This window comes from Cervus elaphus, chromosome 17 (assembly GCF_910594005.1).
Source record: "Cervus elaphus chromosome 17, mCerEla1.1, whole genome shotgun sequence".
Classification (NCBI taxonomy): Eukaryota; Metazoa; Chordata; class Mammalia; order Artiodactyla; family Cervidae; genus Cervus; species Cervus elaphus.
Window position 1 is genome coordinate 18235145 of NC_057831.1, and position 14892 is coordinate 18250036.

At 37.8% G+C, this 14892-nt stretch overlaps 1 protein-coding gene and 1 long non-coding RNA gene across 24 annotated transcripts in view; both read left to right on the forward strand.

The window, feature by feature from the left end:
- COL25A1 (collagen type XXV alpha 1 chain) overlaps nt 1–14892 on the forward strand; it is a 501341-nt gene that overhangs the window by 343548 nt on the left and 142901 nt on the right. The window lies entirely within an intron of this gene.
- On the forward strand, nt 1551–12594 carry LOC122673488. The gene is made up of 3 exons (XR_006334694.1): nt 1551–1732; nt 1944–1954; nt 12583–12594. It is a non-coding gene; the product is annotated as an uncharacterized LOC122673488 (long non-coding RNA).

The following is a 14892-nucleotide window of genomic DNA, read 5'->3' on the forward strand; positions in this document are numbered from 1 at the left end:
TTCTCATCAGGGTGGCTAAAGTATTGGAGCTTCAGCGTCATCATTAGTCCTCCCAATGAATATTCAGGATTGATTTCCTCTAGGATTGACTGATTGGATCTCATTGCAGTCCAAAGGATTCTCAAGAGTCTTCTCCAACACCTCAGTTCAAAAGCATCAATTCTTTGGCGCTCAGCTTTCTTTATGGTTCAACTCTCACATCCTTACGTGACTACTGGAAAAACCATAGCCTTGACTATACGGACCTTTGTTAGCAAAGTAATGTCTCTGCTCTTTAATATGCTGTCTAGGTTGGTCATAACTTTTCTTCCAAGGAGCAGCGTCTTTTAATTTTATGGCTGCAGTCACCATCTGCAGTGATTTTGGATCCCAAGAAAATAAAGCCTCTCACTGTTTTCACTGTTTCCCCATCTTCATTTTTTGAATGTTGAGTTTTAAGTCAGCTTTGTCACTCTCCTCTTTCACTTTCATCAAGAGGCTCTTCAGTTCCTCTTTGCTTTCTGCCATAATAGTGGTGTCATCTGCATATCTGAGGTTATTGATATTTCTCCCAGCAATCTTGATTCCAGCTTGTGCTTCATTCAGCCCAGAGTTTCTCATGATGTACTCTGCATGTAAGTTAAATAAGCAGGATGACAATATACAGCCTTGATGTACTCCTTTCCTAATTTGGAACCAGTCCATTGTGTTCCATGTCCAATTCTAATTGTTGCTTCTTGGCCTGCATAGAGGTTTCTCAGGAGGCAGGTAAGGTGGTCTGGTATTCCCTTCCCTTTAAGAATTTTCCACAGTTTGTTGTGATCCACACAAAGACTTCAGCATAGTTAATGAAGCAGAAGTAGATGTTTTTCTGGAATTCTCTTCCTTTTTATATGATCCAACAGATGTTGGCTATTTGATCTCTGGTTCCTCTGCCTTTTCTGAATCCAGCTCAAACATCTGGAAGTTCTCAATTCACATACTGTTGAAGCCTGGCTTGGAGAATTTTGAGCATTACTTTGTTAGTGTGAGAGATGAGTGCAATTGTGCGGTAATGTGAACATTCTTTGGCATTGCCTTTCTTTGGGATTGGAATGAAAACTGACCTTTTCCAGTCCTGTGGCCACTGCTGAGTTTTCCAAATTTGCTGGCATATTGAGTGCAGCACTTTCACAGCATCATGTTTTAGGATTTGAAATAGCTCAACTGGAATTCCATCACCTCCACTAACTTTGTTCATAGTGATGCTTCCTAAGGCCCACTTGACTTCACATTCTAGGATGTCTGGCTCTAGGAGAGTGATCACACCATCATGGTTATCTGGGTCATGAAGATCTTGTTTGTACAGTTTTCCTGTGTATTCTTGCCACCTCTTCTTAATATCTTCTGCTTCTGTTAGGTCCATACCATTTCTGTCCTTTATTGAGCCCATCTTTGCATGACATGTTCCCTTGGTATCTCTAATTTTCTTGAAGAGATCTCTAGTCTTTCCCATTCTATTGTTTTCCTTTATTTCTTTGCATTGTTCTCTTAGGAAGGCTTTCTTGTGTCTCTTTGCTATTCTTTGGAACTCTGCATTCAGATGGGTATATCTTTCCTTTTGTCCTTTGCCTTTCATTTCTCTTCTTTTTCTCAGCTATTTGTAAGGCCTGCTCAGACAGCCATTTTGCCTTTTTGCATTTCTTTTTCTTGGGGCTGGTTTTGATCACCATCTTCTGTACATTACTAACCTCTGTCCTTAGTTCTTCAGGCTGTTTCTTAGCTACCTTATTTCTTTATATTTCTCAATGGTTGAGGACTTCAGAATTTTCTAGAATGGATTCTAACATGTTCCTTGCATTTAACATAAGTTATGGAAGCACCTTGTAATTTTTCAGTCTCCGCTCTTCCTTACTTTTATTTTAACCTGAAGAACTGTTCTTTGAGAAGGTAAACATGGGAAAGATTGTAAATCATTAATATAGTTTTATCAGATGTTTTGAAAATCAGAAGCTATTTTGTCTTAATCAGCATGACTGATGATGAGCATGACATATGATACATCATGGGCTTCCCTGGTGGCTCAGATGGTAAAGAATCTGCCTGCAATGCGGGAGACTTGGGCTCGATCCCTGGGTTGGGAAGATCCCCTGGAGAAGGAAATTGCAACCCACTCCTGTATTCTTGCCAGGGAAATCCCACAGACAGAGGAGACTGGCAGGCTACAGTCCATGGCATCAGAAAGAGTTGGACACAACTTAGTGACCAAGCATAGCATGATACATCATATGGCAAAAAGCCCCTACCTACAAATTAACCTTTTTTATTAATTATTTACATTTCTTTGATATTATGTCTTGTTTAAAGAATTTATAGTCTATATGACAACTGCAATAATTTTTTTAATGAAAACAATAATAAGAAATATTTTACCTTTATATTGTTATTTTTATCCACCAACTCGATAACTGCTATGTTTAAATTAAAAACATCATCACTTACATACACCATTTTTACTTTTTGGTATAGATAAATATAAATTACTTCTACTTTGACAAAGCAAAGTTTCTAAAGAATTTTTAGTGTTGGGAAATTCTAGAGTACAACTTTATAAAGCCATTTTTGTTGCCTTTTTTGCTCAGTACAAAGTTACTTTTCAGCCTTACAACCTTTTGTTTTGTAGTCATTCGTAATTAGTCAATAATATTGTAAAAGGAAATGAACTTTGAGGAATAACAGGAAGAAAGGAATATTTGGACATTTTGGATCTGTTCAGAAAATTAATGCAGAGATTTACAACTTCATCTTTCATTTTACACTCTGAGGCAGAAAAGTCAAACAAAATCGACATAGAAAAAGCTTTCTATGTCACCAGTACAATGTTGAACATTAATGCTGTAACTCTATCCTACTCTTTGGTATTACTTCCACTTGGGATCCCTATAGTTCTAATAAAATGTGTCAGAAAAGAATGCAGAGTTTGAGTCATGGTATCTACCTAGAATTTTATAAAGTAACTTTTATAATAACTCAAGATTTTCAGAAGGTGTCAAATGAAATGGCACATGCCAATAGGGTTGTAATTTGAGAAATTGTCACAGCTTATATGGGATTTCCTTTTAGGGTGGAGAGTAACAGCTTTGGTTGTAGTGGTGGAGAGGAGTGCAATGTCTTTATTTTTCCTTATTTTTGAAATGTGCTATATTATTTTGTACCATCTTCCCTCTATGTTTCGTTTTGAATCAGTAATTCTCATGAGACAGATTAGAAGCTACAAACTATGTGCAGATTCCAATAGTAGATACATTTTATTTGGCTTACCCAAATTACTCGCTAATATTTTAATGTTGGGCAGTTTCACACGAAATCTTATTTTAAAACTCCTCTTGGAAAATTAGAGAATCTGACACCACTGGGTACATATTCTTTTATAATATCAGTTGGCTGAAACTGGATGGAATCTCTCTGCTTTAGATAGGGCATGCATTCTGCCCACTTCAGTTATTTACATGTATGCATAGCCCCTGTTGGCACCAGAGTTTGTAATACTCAAATTAGAGATGAAGATGATTTTGCTTCTGATATTATAATGACGTGCGTGTGTGCTAAGTCGCTTCAGTCGTGTCCAACTCTTTGTGACCTGATGGACTGCAGACCGCCTGGCTCCTCTGTCCATGAGGATTCGCCAGGCAGAATACCAGAGTGGGTTGCCTTACCCTCCTCTAGGGGATCTTCCTGACCCAGGGATCGAACCTACAAGGGACGTAAGAGACAGTTTCAATCCCATCAAAATAGACACAGGTAACAAAACATCCAATGACAAATCATCTGTCTTCTAGGAATAAGGATACATTATTGCCTTTGATTTAATTTACATGTAATTTATTTTTTTTTTAATTTTTTTATTAGTTGGAGGCTCATTACTTCACAACATTTCAGTGGGTTTTGTCATACATTGATATGAATCAGCCATAGATTTACACTTATTCCCCATCCCGATCCCCCCTCCCATCTCCCTCTCCACCTGATTCCTCTGGGTCTTCCCAGTGCACCAGGCCCAAGCACTTGTCTCATGCATCCCACCTGGGCTGGTGATCTGTTTCACCATAGATAGTATACATGCTGTTCTTTTGAAACATCCCACCCTCACCTTCTCCCACAGAGTTCAAAAGTCTGTTCTGTATTTCTGTGTCTCTTTTTCTGTTTTGCATATAGGGTTATCGTTACCATCTTTCTAAATTCCATATATATGTGTTAGTATGCTGTAATGTTCTCTATCTTTCTGGCTTACTTCACTCTGTATAAGGGGCTCCAGTTTCATCCATCTCATTAGGACTGGTTCAAATGAATTCTTTTTGATGGCTGAGTAAAATTCCATGGTGTATATGTACCACAGCTTCCTTATCCATTCATCTGCTGATGGGCATCTAGGTTGCTTCCATGTCCTGGCTATTACATGTAATTTATTTTTAAGTTACATAGAATTCTTCTTACATCGGTACTTGTCAACCTATGGTATTAAAGAATTTTTTAATTAATATACCAAGTCGGTTCAAAGGTCTAAATTAGGAATAGTTCAAGTTGATAGTTTTATACCAAGATGGAAATATAATTTATGCTATCTTTCAAAATTTTGTTGAAATATAGATTGTAAATAACAGAATTTTTATTAAGCTACCCCTTTATATATAGAATAGTAATTAAATGACATGCAATAATAGTAAAAGATATATTTTAGTCCTTTAATTATATATATTTAAAATTAGAAACAGTATAGACATTGAAGGCTTGCTCTTCAAAGTCATTCCTTTGATGGAAAAATGCAGCCTCTAATTACAGAATTTCCTGTAGGTTTTTCTTAGCAGTATATAGTGTGTGGGTTTATTACTTAAGATAATAGCATATTGTAGCTAAAGTTCACAGATATTTAAAATCATAATATAAGTTTAGTTCCATATGTTTTTATTGGACCCAAATAATTTCCTTTATATTAGTCAGTATACTTCTAGAGACATCCATATTTTAAGGCACTGTATATTTCTTCTGGTTTTTTGTTGTTCTGATTCTTTAGTTATGGAAAAATCTCCCCTTATAAACATTTCTGAATAAATTGCCTTTATGGAGCACCAATAAAAAATAAGTTAATAAATTGTTTGGAATTGCTCTCTGTAGCTATACTGACAAATCCTAAGGAACAGAACTAATTCGAGTCATTATTATTTGACTATCTTTTCTTTATATTCTCCTTGATGTAAAAATAAATTGAAACCTGATTTCTCTGAGTGTAACAAATACAGAATCTGAGGGTGTGGTTAAAATGATTTTAAAAAGATGGCATGAAGAGGATCCTATAAAGTAGGTCATATTTCCCTTTATGAAAAAGAGTTTCATGCATTTGAAACATTTTTTTCTTATAGTATGTTTAACTGCTGGATAGTATAGAAACTAAAAACTGACTTTTTATTTTAAAATAAAAAATGATTTTAAATTATAAAATTTAAATTATAAATTTTATATATTATAAAATATTTTAGTAATGTCAGAAAGGATTTCCAGGTAAATCTTGATTGTCTTATTCTAAAAGAGTGGTGAGAGGGCAGATAATATGAGTAAGAGAAATTTACTTGCTGCTCTATTAAATTTTCTCTTATAACTGCAAAATAAACTCATTTTACAGCCAATCAACTGACTAAAAATTCACATAGGGTATCCTAAGCTCATGATTCCTGAGTTTTGTTCAAACACCTTTAGTGGCAAGGAACTCACTCTCTTGAGGCTGTTCTGATTCTAGACAGTTCTAAATATTACAATGTAACTTAATCATTCATTCATTCAACAAATGTTTATTGTTCCTTCTTTTGGATTAACATCGGCTGTTCTCTGCTTCCTATCATTTAGTTTTTGTCTTGCCTTCTAAACTAGTTCCTCTTCCACGTGACAACCATCAGGGATTTTATAGAAACACCGCATGAAGTTCAGGGTTGCGATGACTCCTAAAGCCCTGTTGGTTTAGATGTGCTTCTCTCAACAAGAAGAGCACATCAGCCTGACTCCTCCCTGTGATGCACCCCAGGAAGTTCTGAGCCAGTTCAAAACAGCCCTCTTTTCCCAGATCACCTTCTTCTGCTCCAACATCCCAGTTCCTTCATCCATTCCTCACATGACACCTTTATATGTTTCTCTCCTGGTTGTTCTCTGTATGTGCTTCTGTCTGCCCTTAAAGGGTAACACTCCAAAATTAAACACATTAATTCAGATGTAGCCTGGCCTAAGCTGGGTAGAACCTACTTGCTTATACCTCTGTTTATATTAATATGCCTGGAATTCGATTAGCTTTAAAACACATTGGCAATCATATCATGTATTGATGAATACATACATTTATTATCAACTTAAATTCTAAAGGCTGTTTTTTTTTTCTCCACTGCTGCTAGCCCTTAACTCCTCCACTGTGTATCAACATGGCTTGTTTATTGGACCCAAACACAATTCTTTACTTTTACCCCCACATTGTTTTATACTCCATCCTGCTGAGATCCTCTCTTAAAGTCTGACTCTGCCATCCAGCAAATATTACATCTCTCTGTGGTTCCATTTGCTGGAAATTTGAGATATTACCTTCTTCAGGGGATCTTCCCAGCCTAGGGATTGAGCCCAGATCTCCTGCATTGCAGGCAGATTCTTTCCCGTCTGAGCCACCAGGGAAGACCCCAAAAGTGAAAGTGTTAGTCTGTCAGTCGTGTCCAACTCTTTGTGACCCCACAGACTGTAGCCCAACAGGCTCCTCTGTCCATGGAATTCTCCAGGCAAGAATACTGGAGCCATTCTCTTTTCCAGGGATCTTCCCAACCCAGAGATAGAACCTGCATCTCTTGCATCTCCTGCATTGCAGGCAGATTCTTTACCATCTGAGCCACCAGGGAAGCCTATAGAAACAGATACACAGAGAGAGAAATCATTCCTAGATCTAAATTTTAAGAAGACTCACCTAATCCATGATATAACTATTGAATGGAGTAAAGACTGAAAACAAGAACTGTGGGATGAGTTAAGCTTTGTTACCAAGGTAAAGTGTTCAGCCAGTTATAAATCCACTTGTTGGCTTGCTTTTAGTTCATATTTCTCAATTAATACATGAGAATAATATAACATACTTCTTGCTGTAATCCAGTTATACATGTACCTCCACCTAATAAGCTTTTTCTAGAAAGGCAAAAAAGATCATATTTTTAAACTGAACTTCTTTTCCAGATTTTTACCAACAATCCTTATAATAATCTATTCTAGTCTTAAGTCAATGAAATTCTACCAATCTATCTATATTTTGCAGGATTTACCATCTTCCTTGTTTTCTGTTGTTACTTCTCTTACTTTCTATACTTCCTGAAAAATAATCTGAATGGTTTGATAATTTTTTTGGCAAATGCTCAGTATTTTAAAAGTCATTTTGTCATTTAGGTTCCCAAAGTTTTCATTTATAGTTTCTTCACTTCTCGTAGCATTTTATACTACCAGTATTTATCATTTTTAATCCAAATATCTGTATTTTTTCTGTTTGACAGAGAATTAGAAGCTAAATAGGAAAGTGATGCTGTTGATTTACTCTCAGTTGATTTACAATTTACTCTCAGTTGACCAAAGGCCCAGAAAAAACCCCGTTGTTGTATTCTTCTTCTGGTTCCAATTCTAATGGCAAATGCTCTTCTTACTCTTATTATTTTCCCCGAGATCCTGTGGGGCCTTAGTGCTCCTGACCTTCACTGTTCCATGCCACTCTTCTCTATTAATCCTTAGTTTGACTTTCACTTCTTTTTTTTTCCTCTCCCTTCCATCTAGTAAGACAGTCATTATAAAGGAAATCCAACAAAGATTTGGAGAGTGGAAGGGAGATGAAAAAAAGTGTTAGTCATTCAGTCGTGTCCGACTCTTCGTGGACTCCATAGACTGTAACCCACCAGGATCCTCTGTCCATGGAATTCTCCAGGCAAGAAGTGGGTAGCCATTCCCTTCTGCTAAAGATCTTCCCAACCCAGAGATGGAATCCAGGTCTTCTGCACTGCAGGCAGATTCTTCACCATCTGAGCCATCAGGCAAGCCCAGAAGGGAAATGAAGAGCCTAATAGTTCACAAATTGGTTGATGATCCTTGTACAGAAGTTGACTCTAGCAATGCCTTTGGAAATTATTTTTTTCTTATTCATATTTGTTTCACGCCATTTTCCCAATATTTAATAATTTTCCCAACATTTCACAAGTCAAGAAGCATGGACAATTTTACAAATGGGTAAATGTTTATGAAGCTTCATCTCAACTATTGGTTATGTTATGAAGCTTCATCCCAGAGCTGGAAAATGGTAAATTATTCTTTTTTACTTTGTGGCCATAATTGTTAATATTCCACAGCACTCAAGGAGAAAAACTGACAGTGCCTTATGTGTAAATAAGTAATTCAGCTTCAATAATATGATAGGCATATATCTGTAATTTTTTAGCCACATATGGTAATCATAAAAGTTGCAGCTGATGAGGTGGTAGAACTGGTTACTTATCTGAGTATACCAGATGCCATTTGGTTTTTGAAATGTAAACTTTGTTCTTTATGGGTACTGGAATTGGAAATGCATTGAGTTAAAAATAAGCCCTATGAAATATGTTTTTATTTTGGAAACTGAGCTATTAAATCTTATCTTTAAAGACAACAGAGAAATATTTGTCCTGCATTTTTTTTTTAAGTGTCCTGCATTTTACTTATGTATAATTCCCTCATTTCATATACAGAATACAGTTATTCACCATTCATTCTTTTTATTGTTATTTACCAGTAAATAAGGCAAGGAGTGAAAGTGTTAGTGGCTCAGTTGTGTCTGACCCTTTGCGAACCGTGGACTGTATAGCCCACCAAGCTCCTCTGTCCAGGGAATTCTCCAGACAAGAATACTGGAGTGGGTTGCCATTTCCTTTTCCAGTGGGTCTTCCTGACCCAGGGACCAAACCCGGGTCTCCTATGTTGCAATCAGGTTCTTTACCATCTAAGCCACCAGGGAAGCCCACAAATAAGGCAAATATTTCATTTAATGTTTATTAAATTAAAAGACAATATTACACTTTGAATTAATTCCTATAATCATAGGGAGAAAAAAAAAAAAAACTTGCTCCTGTTACATGTGGCAAATTCCTTTGATACATGGCATATCAAGTACTTCTAAATAAAGAGAAAATTGACCCCATAAGAAATTGCAGCTACAGCTTATTTTGAGCTCTCATTTTCAGTACCTTTCAAAGACAAGTTAATCTTTATTTTTAACATTTTTGACTGGCTTATTATCATCTAAACATTTGAAACTTGAAGGTATAAAAGAAAATTTGAGGTTTAAAAAAAGACTTTGAATATTATCAGTGTACTTAATTCAGTTACACCTGCACATAAATATGACTTTTAAAAGTAGATATAATAAGCATCATAGTATGTTACAACTTAGTATTTAAAATGTATAGAACTTCATGAAATAACATCATCACCAACATAGCCAGGAAATGAAAACTAAAAAGTAGAAAGTTCATATTATGATTTCTATAGCCATATCATTATAAAGTTTGGACTTAATTTCACAGAATTCAGGGAATTCCATTCTGAGATTCCCAAAGAAACCATAGCTCTCACATAGATTACAGCAGCCTCTTTCATGAGGAGCTTAAATCATGGAACTCCTCCCAACTGGATCCATCACTGTAGTGAGCAGCACTTGGTTTCCAGAAAGGAATTATACCTTGTTTTCTTCTTTTTCCTGGAAGTCCTGGATAACAGTCATATTATGAATGTTTTACAATTTAAGAACCAGTGGTCAGGATTGCAGCATGTAGTTGATACAGTGAGAACCTGTAGCCCTTTCTTCACGCAACAAATGTTATAAATAAAGTTCCTGCAAGAGATTAACCAAATCACTTCCTTTCTGAAGCAAAGCCCTCACACACTTGCCTTGTTTCTAAGTCAACATTCAGAAGCATAGATAAAAGAGCTTTAGCTGGTTCCCTGTGGCCCAAATCACCCCTCAAATATATTTTTGTTTGGACTATAAAGTGTTTTAAAGTAAATTTGAATTGATTATTGTTGTTGTTTTTCAGTCACTAAGTTGTGTCTGACTCTTTGTGACCCCATGGACTGCAACATGCCAAGCTCCTCTGCCCTCCACTATCTCCCAGAGTTCACTCAAATTCATCTCCACTGAGTCAGTGATGGCATACAACCATCTCATCCTCTGTTGCCCCCTTCTCCTCTGCCCTCAATCTTTTCCAATGAGTCAACTCTGCATCAAGTGGCCAAAGTATTGGAGCTTCAGCTTCAGCATTATCCTTCCAAGGAATATTCAGGGTTGATTTCCTTTAGAATTGACTGGTTTGATCTCTTTCCAATCCAATGGACTCTCAAGAGTCTTCTCCAGCACCATAGTTCAAAAGCATCAATTCTTCAGCACTCGGCCTTCTTTATGGTCCAACTCTCACATCCATACATGACTACTGGAAAAACCAATAGCTTTGACTAGATGGACCTTTGTCAGCCAAGTGGTATCTCTGCTTTTCAATATGCTGTCTAGTTTTGTCATAGCTTTTTTTTCCAAGGAGCAAGCATCTATTAATTTAGGGGCTACAATCACCATCTGCAGTAATTTTGGAGCCCAAGAAAATTATGTCTATCACTGTTTCCATTGTTTCTCCATCTATTTGCCATGAAGTGATGGGAGCAAATGCCATGAGCTTCGTTTTTTGAATGTTGAGTTTTAGGCTAGCTTTTTCACTCTCCTCTTTCACTCTCATCAAGAGGCTCTTTAGTTCCTCTTTGCTTTCAGCCATTAGACTGGTATCCTCTGCATATCCGAGGTTGTTGATATTTCTCCTAGCAACCTTGATCCCAGCTTGTGATTCATCCAGCCCAGCATTTCCCATGATGTATTCTGGATATGTTAAAATAAGCAGGGTGACAATATACAGCCTTGATATATTCCTTTCTCAATTTTGAACCAGTCTGCTGTCCCATGCTCAGCTCTAACTGTTGCTTCTTGACCTGCACACAGATTTCTCAGGAGGCAGGTAAGGTGGTTTGGTATTCCCATGTCCTTAAGAATTTTCCACAGTTTATTGTGATCCACACAGTCAAAGGCTTTTGCATAGTCAGTGAAGCAGAAGTAGGTGTTTTTCTGGAATTTCTTTGCTTTTTCTATGATTCAATGGATGTTTGCAGTTTGATCTCTGGTTCCTATGCTTTTCCTAAATCCAGCTTGTACATCTGGAAGTTCTTGGTTCACATACTGTTGAAGCCTAGCTTGAAAGATTTTGAGCATTACCTTGCTAGTGTGTGAGATGAGCACAGTTGTATGGTAGTTTGAACATTCTTTGGCATGGCCTTTGAATTGGTAGCAAATGTTTGAAATATGAAGCATTGATTACACACACACACACACACACAAAACCACACAAACAACACCTGAGATTTCTGGCCTCTCCTGAAGCATGTAAAGATACAGCAGCAATGTGTAGACCTTCCCCTGAGGCAAAATCAATCGAGTCCTCCTCATTTCCTTTTAGTCCCAGCTTGACTCCTATTCAGCCAAGTCTCCCCACTTCCTCTTGCCTTAAACCTGCTCGCTTATTTATGTTATCTGCCTGGTACTTATAGCCATTTGCATTTACCCCATGTGCAACAGATAGCATCAAATATAAATATTGCTTCTCCCATTGTGGCCAGTGGGTATAAGTTAAATAAGCAGGGTGACAATATACAGCTTTGACATATTTTTTCTCAGTTCCTTGATTAATATTCTGTGTAGGGCATTCAAATGTCCTTAGTTGCATCCAGTACTTGAGGTCCATATGGAAACTTGCAAATTTAAAGGATGCTTTCAAGACACAGACTATTTTAGTTTTGAGTAGTTGAACAGACTGGGAACACACTAAAATTTAGGATGTGGACTCAAGGGAGAACAGGGCTAGTTTTAAATAGTACAGGAACGTACCTAGAGTGGTATTACTCCAAGTAACGTTCTCCCTGGTGAACTCGTCCAAGTACTCCATGATCTTTTGTTGCTAAGGTCAGTTTTGAAGAATTCCATTATCCCAGGGGGCTATCAGGTGTTGGCTGTGGGATCAAATTTATTTATGCAGGAGGGTGAACTTCAGAGCTGGATTGGGAAATACGAGGATGACTGTCCACTCATTATATCTGAGCCCTATGGGACGCTCGCCAGCTCTTTTATAGGCGAGTTTCCAGCCATCTGCCCCGTCTGCAGAAAGAAGAAAAGACGCTGCCATCCAGGAAGCATGCCCAAGGAGTTTTAGAGTCAAGCCAATCTAATATCATACAAAGGAAGTTTAGCAAACACCCACTAAGTCAGACACTAAATAGAGTCTCTAGGGAATAACAAGACACTTCTTTCTGCTTTTCTCCCAGAATGAAGAATGCAAAAAAGTTGAGTTTTTCTTACAGGACAAATGCTGATTTTCCTTTCAGCATACCATCGGCAAATGAACCCCTTATTTGCCTGGCACTGCTCTTTCCTAATCCTACTGTGCCTCCTCTCCCAAATATAGACTGTTCCCTTCCAGAAAGTGGATAGGGCATATTCAGTATGAGGTAAGCCCTTGACCTGGCAACCGCAAGTGAAAAGCACACTTGGTTTCATAGAAGTATAGGAAGTGAAGTGAAGTCACTCAGTCGTGTCTGACTCTTTGCGACCTCATGGACTGTAGCCTACTAGGCTGCTTCGTCCATGGGATTTTCCAGGCAAGAGTACTGGAGTGGGTTCCCATTTCCTTCTCCAGAGGATCTTCCTGACCCAGGGATCAAACCCAGGTCTCCCGCATTGCAGGCAGACACTTTACTGTCTGGGCCACCAGGGAAGCCCTGTAGAAGTATCAGTCAGTCAGTTCACTCAATAGTGTCTGACTCTTTGTGACCCCATGAACCGCAGCACGCCAGGCCTCCCTGTCCACCGTGCAGCATATTATTGTATTGTACATTATTGTGATACTGTACTATCTTTGAGGGAAGATTCCTGGAGAAGTAAAAGATTATTAGTCTTTTATTAAATAATTCATAATTTGTATTTCAAATGCAAATTTCATGCAAATCAGATGGGTTGAGTTAAAGCTTGCTTTAGCATGGTTTCCTTTTTTAAAGGGGGGAGGTTGTTAAGCAAATTATTATGTACTGCTTTGTAATCTGATTAATGCTCTAAACAAAATCTCTGGATTTTTTTTTTTAATTTCCTAACAGATCAAAATTTTTTTCTGGTCCGTTTTTGCATTTACTTGCAAAACATGTATGCTAACCACAATGTGGTTATTTATTCATTAAAGCAATTTGTTAAAAGACACAAGGTAACAAATGATCAGGCTAGTCCTGATTAATATATAAAATTGCAATCATAAAGGAAAATTTATTTCTAATTACTGTAAACTTGTATTAATTATAATATATAATTCAGATTACCATGTATTTAAACAGGACATTTGCCAATCTAGCCTATATTAACAAGTTGTACTGTTCAAAACTAAATGCATTGCCTTAACTTCACAACTTACTACTCTTCCTACAATCTTTAATTCTGCTCAAAGTATCTTTGTCATCAACTTGGGAACAAACTTACAATCCTTTCTTGAAACCCTCGGAGTCAAACGTGTTTCAGAATTTAGAGCTTTTAGGCACTAGAAAGTTATTATTTTTCATCCACCACGTATTGTCTGACACCGTTAGCAAGGCCTGAGGCATGTGTAATCAAGCCGTCAGTTTCTGCAGTGGAGCACATGCATGTTCATGCTAAGACGGATTATTAGTGACCAAACATAGCCTCACATCTGCTCAAATAAGTTCTTGTCACCAAATGAGTTTGCTACAAAGTTATAAAAATCTTTAGTTAAACTTAAGAAATGTTTTGTTTTCAGGAACCTTGGATTTTGGAATTGCAGAGAAAGGATCATGGACTACAACTTAATTCTTAATCTGTTTTTTGTAATTTGGCAAGGGTTGGCTTCCCAGGTGGCGCTGGTGGTAAAGAACTCACCTGCCAATGCAGGGGACATAAGAGACATGGGTTCGATCCCCAGGTCAGGAAGATCCCCTGGAGAAGGAAATGGCAATCCACTCCAGTATGTTTGCCTGGAGAATCCCATTGACAAAGTCTGGAAGGCTACAGTCCATGGGGTCACAGAGTCAGACATGACTGAAGTGACTTAGCATGTCCTCCTCAAATGCATGTATGGCATGGCATCTTCACTGTATAAACACCTTCATGGTTTCCCACCATGGCCCCCGTTAATGCTTCTTTGAAGACCTCCCGCTTCTATACCATATCAGCTTTTCTAGGTTGTTTCCTAAAAACTGTATGCTTCACCCCATCTAAACTCAACTTACCAGCAATTTCCAAGTATACCTTCTACCTTTTTGCTCACTATACTTCAGACCGGAATGCCTTCTTCCAGAGGCCCCAAGTCCACACCCACCCCTCCTCAAATACCGTTTCCTTTTCATTCTTCTTTGCCCATCTCAAATCCCAACTTTACAGAAGCACCACTCCATCCCCAAGTCAGAACGTGCTTAGAAAGCATACTGCTTGCTCCTCTAATCAGCGTTTTTGTTGTTGTTATTCAATCACTCAGTCATGTCAAGTCTGACTCTTGGCAGCACCATGGGCTGCAGCGTGCCAGGCTTCCCTGTCCTTCACTATCTCCCAGAGCTCAAACTCATGTCCATTTTGTTAGTGATTACATCCAACCGTCTCATCCTCTGTTACCCCCTTCTCCACCTGCCCTCAATCTTTTGCAACATCAGGGTCTTTTCCAGTGAGTCAGCTCTTTGCATCAGGTGGCCAAAGCAATCAGCAATAATTCAGTATATTTTCTATTTGAATTGATAATCATGTGATAACCTCTCCTCCCCGCTAGA